The sequence below is a fragment of the Pteropus alecto genome, unplaced genomic scaffold, assembly GCF_000325575.1.
Source record: "Pteropus alecto unplaced genomic scaffold, ASM32557v1 scaffold8, whole genome shotgun sequence".
Classification (NCBI taxonomy): domain Eukaryota; kingdom Metazoa; phylum Chordata; class Mammalia; order Chiroptera; family Pteropodidae; genus Pteropus; species Pteropus alecto.
Window position 1 is genome coordinate 20,823,347 of NW_006494609.1, and position 9,697 is coordinate 20,833,043.

Here is a 9,697-nt window from a genome sequence, read left to right on the forward strand (position 1 = left end):
CAGCAGGAACGAGGGAGACGCTGAGGCTGAGCTGAGACAGGGATGGGTTCGATCCTACATCTACCGATGGCTTGCCGTGTGACCTTGGACCTCTCTGTGCCTCTGTTTCTTTCTCTGTAAAGTGGAGATAACTGGGTTATCCTCTTGTTACTCTGATGGGCATCCTCAGGCTGGGAAGAGGGGCCGGCCAGGCAGCAGGCAGAGCTGGTGGGAGTCAGCACAGGGCGCAGGAGGGGGCTGGTGAACTGTGCACGGTGGGACTGCAGACTGGGGAGCACCAGGTTCCAGAACCACTCCTGGGGCTCCAGAATCACCAACTTTGAGGTTCAGGAAAGTCTACTGCAAGGTTCCAGAACAGCCCGCTGGGATGCTAGAGCCAGTGGCTCTGGGGTTCCGGAGCGGCTCGGGGGGTTCTGGATCTATGTAGGGACTCAGAAGGCAAAGGTTCAGGAAGGGTGAGTTCTCTGATCAGGATGCACGGGCTCTAGCGTCTCACCTCTTGCTTAGGGACCCTGTTCACCATGACCCCCTGGGAGCTGAACCACACAGAGAAGCAGGGTGTAGTCACATGTCTCACAGCGCTGTAACCGGGTGTTCTGAATTCTGGGTTTTCTTGACGGAGGTGTTCATCACCCCCCAAAAGGTCCCCACAGGCCAGCACACTAGGCAGGCTTCCCCTGAGAGGAGATTTTTGGGGGCCTCCCACCAGCGGGGACACAGCTGAGCTGTTTTGTCCAGAAGTCTGGTTGGAGAGAGCCCATGTACTCAATAATACATTCCCCCAAATGAGGACATCCATCAGGTGGCAGAGGCAGCCCGCCCCCCCTACCCCCGCCCACCTGGGTCAGGCCAGGATGACACATCTGTCCCAGCACAAGGCACAGGCAGCTTCCCCGGCCCACAGGGGCCTTTTGTGAGAACAGCTCAGCCAGCCCTGACAGGCTCATTCCTCTGCCCAACAGCCTGAATATTCCATGGTCTTGAATAATGCAGGCCTCCCCAAACGCAGCAAACCAAGGGAGCTGCCGGAAAACTGCAGACAAAGGGTGGTGGGTCCCAATTTTTTTCCCGGTCCATGACTGTTTTGAACTAGAGGAGACCCCCACCAGGCTAGGAATGAGGCCTCAGACATGGAACGGGGCTGGGGTGGGGTCGCGGGTCGGCGGGGAGGCACCATAACCACTCCCAAGCTCTGTGGTGGTGGAAGCATCTGTCAGCTGGAAGGAAAGGGGGTGCGAGCTAGGCTAACCCAGGCTCAGGTCCCGGCTGCGCCTGAGTCCCTTGACTTCGCTGAGCCTCAGTTTCCAAATCCGTAAGTGGAAGATATCGCCCCAGAGCATTGAACGAGACCCGATGGGGAAGGAGAACGTGCAAAGCGGACGGTTCGACATCCGTTCATTCTCCTCCTCCTCCTCTGTCACCTTCACTGGCACGGCCACCCCCGTCGCCGCCTCGTCCTCGTCCCCGTCCCCGTTCTCACCATGAAGGTCAGGTCTCCACTCCCCAGGCCGGAAGAACAAGCGCCGTGTCCCTGCCTCGCTTTCGCCATGCCCAGCATCCTGTGGAACTTCCCCGACTGCTTCGGAGGGTATGTTCGGCCAACAAAGTCGGGGGCTGGGAAGGAAGACCTTGACAGAAAACACTTAAAACATCCAACCACAGAAAGTGAAAAAATGAAGGGAACCTCCAAACCCCCTAGCCCAGCTCTCTTTAAAAAACATCTTTTGTTTTTTAAATGCAAAAAAATAATATATGCTCATTATAACAATTCAAACAATAAAAGGATATTTAAAAACGGAACAGCCTCTCCCACTCCAGTCCAGTCCCATAAGGTAATCGATGTTAACGAAGTGAATTCATAGAAATGAACTTCTATTCCTATTGTTGCTCCGCGCATTATGGTACCATAATAAAGACCACAAACTGAGTGGCTTAACGACAGAAAGTTATGACCTCACAGTGACCTGATCTCACTAGAATCTCGCTAGTCCGAGATCAAGCTGTCTGCAGGGCCACCCCTGCTCTGAGGTCTCTGGGGAAGGACCATCCCAGGCCTCTCCTGTAACTTGTGGTGGTTCCTTGGCTTGCGACAGCCTAACTCCACTCTTCCTGTGGTGTCCCCCTGTGTGCGTGTTTGCTTCCAAGTTCCCTTTTTTATATAAGGGTAGCAGTCTCGCTGGATTAGGGGGCCCACCCTACCCCAGCATGACATTTTAACGAATTACATCTGCAACAACCTTATTTCCAAGTAAGGTCTTACTCCGATTTACTGGGAGCTAAAACTTTAAAGTATGAATTTTGGGGGTGGGAACGAGGGGGCATATTTCAGCCTATACACTCTGAAACTTGAAGCATTTATCATGAAAACCTCTTCACTTCAATATGTCCTTCCAACTTCTTCTTTTAAAAAAGCAGACACGAAAACAGCAACATAGCTTTATTGCAACGTGATTTGCACACTTACAATTGACCCGTTAAAAGCATATATTTCAATGTTATTTAGAATATTCACAGATTCATGCAGTCTTCATCATGGTCGACCTTAGAACATTACATCACTTCAGAAACAAACCCCACACCGTATTGCTATGGTTCACCCCTTAACCATTCACCCCTTTATTCCCCCATCTTCCCCAGCCCTAAGTAGCCACTAATCTACTTTTTGTCTCTATAGATTTTCCTATTCTGGGCACTTTGTATAAATGGAATAATATAAATATGTGGTCTTTTGTGGCTGGCTTCTTTCACTTAGCATAATATTTTTAAGGTTCATCCATGTTACAGCAGGTATCAGTACTTCGTTCCTTTCTGTGGCCAAATAATATTCCATTGTATGGATGCACCACATTTTTGTTTATCCATTCATCAATTGATGGACATTTGGGTTGTTTCCACCTTTTGGATATTATGAATAATGATGCAATAAACACCCATGTAAACAAACATCTGTATATAAGTTTTTGTGTTTTCATTCTTGGGCATATGCCTTGGAGAGGAATTGTTGGGTCATATGGTAACTCGCAATCATTTTAGGAGCTGCCAGACTGTTTCTAAACATGTCTCTACCATTTAGATTCCTACCAGCTAATCAGAACGATAGTTCTGATTTCTTTATATTTTCATCATCACTTGCTATTATTTGATTTTTTAATCTTGCCATCCTAGTGAGCGTGAAGGGGCATCTCACTGTGGTTTTGATTTGCATTTCTCTGATGACAATAACGTTAAGCATTTTTCAGCTGCTTATTGACATTTGTATGTCTTCTTTGGAGAAATAGCTCTTCAGGCCCTTTGCCCATTTTTAAATTGAATTGTCTTTTTATTATTGAGTTATATCAGTTCTTTATATATGCTACATACATGTCCCTTTTCAGATATATGACTTGCAAATATTCTCTCCCAGTCTGTAGGTTGTCTTTTCATTTTATCGAGAGTGTCCTTTGAAGCACAAAAGTTTTTAATTTTGATGAAGCCCAATGTATCTATTCTTTTTTGTTGTTGTTGCTCATACTTTTGGCATCATATCTAAGAATCCATTGTCGGAACTGAAGTCATAAATATTTACCATGGTGTCTTCTTCTAAGAGTGTTATAGCTTTGTTTTCATTTAGTTTAGTTCTTGGATCCATTCTGAGTTCATTTTTGTATATGGCGTGAGGTATGGGTCCAACTCCATCCCTTTGCATGTGACTATACAGTTCCAGGACCATTTGTTGAAAGACTATTGTTTTCCCATTGCATAGTTTCTCCGAAACTTATTTTATGTCAAAAATAAGTTTACTAAAGACACATAGATTTATTTCTGGGTTCTCAATTCTATTCCACTGATCTGTACATCTGTCCATATGCCCATGCCACACGGTCTTCATTACTTTGCTTCGTAGTAAGTTTTGAAATCGAGAGTGTGAGTCCTCCAACTTTACTTCTCTCTTTCAAATTGTTTCAGCCATTCTGAGTCCTGTGAAATTCCATATGAATTTTGGAATCATCTTGACAATTTCTACAAAAAAGTCATCTTGGATTCCGATAGAGATTGCATTGAATCTGTAGATAATTGGGAGAGTATGCCATCTTAACCATACTAAATCTTATAATCTATGAACACGGGATGACTTTTTATTTATTTAGATGTTCTTTAATTTCTTTCAACAATGTTTTGTAGTTTTCAGAGTATCAATTCTGTGCCCTTTTTTGGGTTAAATTTATTCCTAAATATTTTATTCTTTTTGATGCTACTGTCAATGGAATACTTCAAATATGTCCACTTCTATCTATTGCTAATATAAAGGAAAGTTATTTTGCCGTCGCTTACTAATCCAGCATCCGGCCACCTCGGCTTTTGTCATTGAATCGCTTGACTTTTATAGATACATAATTATATAACCCGCCAAACAAGAATTTTATCATTTCTTTTTATGTATTTGAATTGTCTGTGTTCGTTTTCCTTTCCAATTGCATGAGCCAGACCAGTGCTGAATAACAGTGGTGATAACTGGTACCCTCTCTTGGTCCTCATTTTAATGACACTGGCTTTAGAATTTCTGTTTGCTGTTCAGTTTGGGTAAAGGGCCTTTACGTGTTAAGTAGTTTTCTCATATTCCATCTTACTTAGGAAACTACAGTAGTTAAAAAGTGTGTATTCTGGAGCCAGACAGTGTACGTGTGAATCGTAAGTTACTTACCAGTTTTTATCACCTTAGCGGACGTGCCCACCCCCTCTGCTTCCTCAGCTGCAGAGCGGGGGTAGTAACGGTACTAATGCACAGGTCGTTGTGATGATTCCGTTACTCCTCCGTCTTCTGACATACGGGGTGGCGAACGAGAAGTCTGATTTGAGTGTAGATCAATCAGTAAGTTAACTTATTTCCTCTTTCTGGAATTTTGAAAGCTTTTTTAAAAAAGTTTTTCCAGGAATTTAGGAATTTTGCCAGGCTACCCCTGCCTGAAACTTTGTGGGCCCTGTTGATCTGAAAGCGTTTGAGGTCCCACTGAGGGGGTAGAAAAGACAGTGACCTCAGACTCCTGTACTCAGCCATGATAGCATATTCATCTGTGAGTACCAAAAATTTTTGTAATTTTGTAAAAGTCTAGGCAATGACCGTATCGATTATTGACAATGCTGGAGAACAGTAGGAACTTTGCAAAAGTGCCAAAGCCTCTGTTTATATTATGGACTAGAACTGAAAAAATACACACCACGTGACCCAGAAATGCCACCCCCGGGTGTGTATCTTAGAGCGTCCTGGCCCAGGAGCTCTGGAGAACTGGCCTCGTACACGCGACGCTGTTAGGACTGCAGAACATGCAAACTGGAAACCACCCCAGTTTCATCAGCAGAGGAATAAGCCCATAAATTGTGGTCTATCCAGGACAGAAAGCTACACAGCAGTGAACAAGAAAGAACTGTAGTATGTGCAGTGTGGACGATTTTGGGAGCGACACGCCCTATTCCTCGATTACCCGAGGTTCAAAACATACACGCTGAACAGCGTCGCGTTTAGGGCCCCAAGCACGTGGCAAAAGAATGAAGAACAGCGAGAGCGTGATAAAGAAACAAAAATTAAGGGTCGTGATTGCCGGTGACGGAGGACTGGCAGGGGACGAGCCCTGGGAGGGTCCGCGCCCTGGGAGGGTCCACGGGGGGCTCCAGAGTCAACGTGGGGTCCCCTTCATTCCTCGTCCTGGCCGCACGAGGGTCCCTGTGTTGGTTCTCTGTATAGCTTACGCATTTTCACAAACACTCTTGCCTGAGTCTCGCTATAAACTCAGCGAACATTTTGTAAAGAATGTGGTTCAGGAGGAGGTGGGTTTGCTGGGAACGGGTTGGAGAAAGAGGCGGTGGCCGGGAAGGGTGTGTGGGCTCCGGGCGGGGGCTGCAGGGTGGGAGTGGTCCACCCAGGTGTACTGTTTGTGGCGAATTTAAAACAGGATAAAACCGATTACAAGTCAGTCTGCTTTGTATTATCATCATATGCCTGCAATTCTATACAATGTCCGTGATAAATAACCCTGTTTGGAAAAAAAAAATCTTTTGTTGGTCTGACTTCTAGACGACTGTTGTTATTATGGTTGGTTTCAACAATACACATGTAAGCTTCGGGTCAGCAGCCTTCATGACTTACTCTTTAATGACCTTCGAAGTCTACCTGGAGAGAACTTCCATTGGCCCTTGAGACACACAGAGTCAGCTATCCCAGTCTGGCCCATGGTCTCCTCCTGTCCCCACCGAGGGACACACCCCCAGGCCTCCTGCATCCTGTCCCCAGCCGTCCACCTCACATCTGCCCTGGGCACCCACTACATGGCACACAAGCCGCAGCCCAAACAGTCTGGACGTGACCTGAAGGGCCTTCATCTCCGGCTGCCCTTCCCCCAACTCCTCCCGCCCAGGCTGCCCCACCCTCCCACACCCTGTCCCCACGGCTGTGTCCTACACAACACGTCCTCTTCCACAGCTGCCCAGAAAGCCGACCCATCCAACAAAGCCGACCTGAGCAGCAGTTCCCTCGAGGCAGCAGTCAGAGGCTCTCTCCTTGGGGCTCCAACACCATGCTCCCCAGGCAGGAGTTTGTTACCTGGCTTCGCACCTGGCACCTGACACCCCCACCCCCACCCCGCCCACAGGTGTTCAATGAGCATGTGACGAGGGTGAGTGGCTTTAGCATTGGTCTTTTCAGGCCAAGGTTTTGCATCTCAGGGAGGCCCCATGAATCCGCTGGAGGAAGAGCTGGTGGCCCTGCATGACTCAAGCAGGAGACACTGAGGACCACCTGAGTGCCACACACATGGAGCTAGCCTCAGTCGCCCAGAGAGCACACCGCCCACCTTCCACGGAGGACCCGTTCACGACCTCACGCTTTCTTGGGGCCATATCATAATGCTAAGAGATAATATTTTTACTCCAATTTAATCCCCCTCTAAATCTATAAATCCAACACAATGCCAATCAAAACCTGATCAAGATTTTAATGGGATTTGACAAGCTGATTCTAAAATTCAGAGGGGAGAGTAAATGTTCAAGAATAGCCAAGACAGCTTGAAAAAGGAGAAAACAAAGAAAGTAGTTTTGCCCGACAAGATGTCAAAGCATATTATAAAGTAATTTTAATAAATATAATGTGATATTAGCACATGAATAGATAAATAGATCCTTGGCACAAAAATAGAAGATCAAAAAAAAACAGACCCATGTATGTACTGGAATTCAGCATATGAACAAAGGTGGCATTTTTTTCAAATCAGGGCGGGGAGAAAGTGGATGACTCAATAAATATTGGAACAATTTACTACCTGGAAAAAATAAAATTAAATTCCTCTTTAACCATTAACAAAAATTAGTGGAAAAAAGGACATAAATCTTTAAAAAGAAATCTGCAAGAGTAATAGAAGAAACCATAAGAAAATACATTTATGGTGTTAAGGGATCTTAAAGAAAAGCAAATTTTCTTAAATTTCACTATGGAATTTAAAAGTCTGTATGAAGAAAGATAATAGAAAGTTAAAAGAGAAGTGGCAGATGAAAAAATCTTCATAACATGTAAAAAATATATGTATCCAAAATACAGAAAGAATTCATTCGATAGAAAAAACAGAAAAAGATACGAGTAGACAAAATACAGAACAGAAATTGTAAAGGGTTAATACGCGTATTAAAAGATGCTCATCTTATTGGTAAAAAAAAAAAAGGGAAATGCAAATTAATCTGACATATTTTTTCCCATCAGACTGGCAAAAATTTAAGTGTGCCAGCATCAAGTGTGGGAGAGCGGGTAGGGGTACAGGCTCTTTCACACGCTGCTAGTGAGTTTACAAATGGGGAAAGTCACTTTGGAAACCAATTTGGCAAAATCTCTATTAAAATTTAATAAGCAGCTTGCCTGTCTTCTTTTCTTCTTGAATATTCAGTCCAAAAACCACTGACTAAGGCTGAGCAGGGGAGGTGCCCACACCAGAGAGAAGGGGGGCAGCTCCGCATGCGGGTGGGAGGCTGAATGGGCTTCAGCCAGGGGAGATTTCCAGGGGTATCAAAGGCGTGGCTGGGGTGAGGGGGCGTCCGAGCAGTGGAGCATGGGGTATCGGAGCTGTAGCAGGGAGAGAAGGGTAAGGACGGTCCTTGCACACGTGGGCGATGTCAGTGGGTGTCGGAGTCCAGGCAGGAGATCCAGGCAATGGGAGATCGGTCCCTCACTGGGGGATCGATTTTGTAAGTTACTATTTCAAGGATAATAGGACCCTGGACCCTCACTGTGGGAGAAGGGAATTACGAGTATAGAAAGGGACTCAGTGTGCCCTGTACCTCTTTGCTGAGCAGCTCCAAGCCCTGCACTAGTGGCAGCCAGCCTCAGTTTCTGACGTGGCCCCTCGAGGCACCTATAAGTCCAGCACATGTGGCAGCTATGTGTGGATTGCTAGGTGATTCTTACCAGGTGACCCCAGAGGTGCACAGGCTGCAGCTGAACTTGGCCTGGAGCTGGACCCCTCCTAGGACTGGGCCACTGGGCCCCACCGCACGCCTACTACATAAAGCCACTCTACTAAGATCAGGAGACTTAGGAGCCCTACCTAATATATAAAGACAAAAGGAGGCAGCCAAAATGGGAAGACAAAGAAGCATGTCCCATATGAAAGAACAGAACAAAGCTCCAGAAGAATTCACCAAAACGGAGACGAGCAATATACAAGATGCAGAGTTCAGAATATTGATTATAAGGATGCTCAAGGAACTTAGCGGGAGAGTAGATGAACTCAGTGAGGACTTTAACAAAGAGACAGAAAACATAAACATGGAGATGGAAAACAAAAAGGGAGCCAGTCAGGAGTGAAGAACACAATATCCGAGATGAGGAGCACGTTAGAGGGAATCAGCAGAGTGGATGAAGCAGAGGATCGAATCAGTGAAATAGAGGACGGGGTAGCAGAGGACACCCCATCAGAACAGCAACGAGAAGAAAGAATGCAAAAACATGAAGATCGTTTAAGAAGCCTCTGGGACGACATCAAGCGTAACAACATTCGTATCACAGGGGCACCAGAAGGAGAAGAGAGAGAGAGCAAGGAATTGAAAACCTATTTGAAGAAATAATGATGGAAAACTTCCCTAACCTAGTGAAGGAAATCGACATACAACCTCAGAAAGTTCAGAGAGTCCCAAAGAAGATGAACCCAAAGAGGCCAACTCCAAGACACATCATAATTAAAATGCCAAAGGTTAAATCCAAAAGAGATAATTTTAAAAGCAGCAAGAGAAAAACAATTAGTTACCTACAGGGGAGCCCCCATAAGACTGTCAGCCGACTTCTCAACAGAAACTTCACAGCCCAGAAAGGCTCGGCATGAAATGTTCAAAGTGATGAAAACCCAGGACCTACAACCAAGATTACTTTACCTAGGAGAGCGATCTCTTAGAGTCGAAGGACAGATAAAGAGCTTCACAGACAAGAAAATCTAAAGAAGTTCATCACCACCAAGTCAGTATTACAAGAAATGTTGGAAGGATTTCTTTAAGACGAAAAAAAATGTGTATCAAAAATATAAATAAAGAATGGTAATAACTGCATATCTATCAACAAGTTCTTCAAATGAAAAAGAATGAAATAGTCTAATCAAAAGGGTGGCTGACTAGGTAAGAAAACAAGGCCCTTATGTACGCTGCCTACAAGAGACTCCCTTCACGGACTGAAAGTAATGGGATGGAAAAC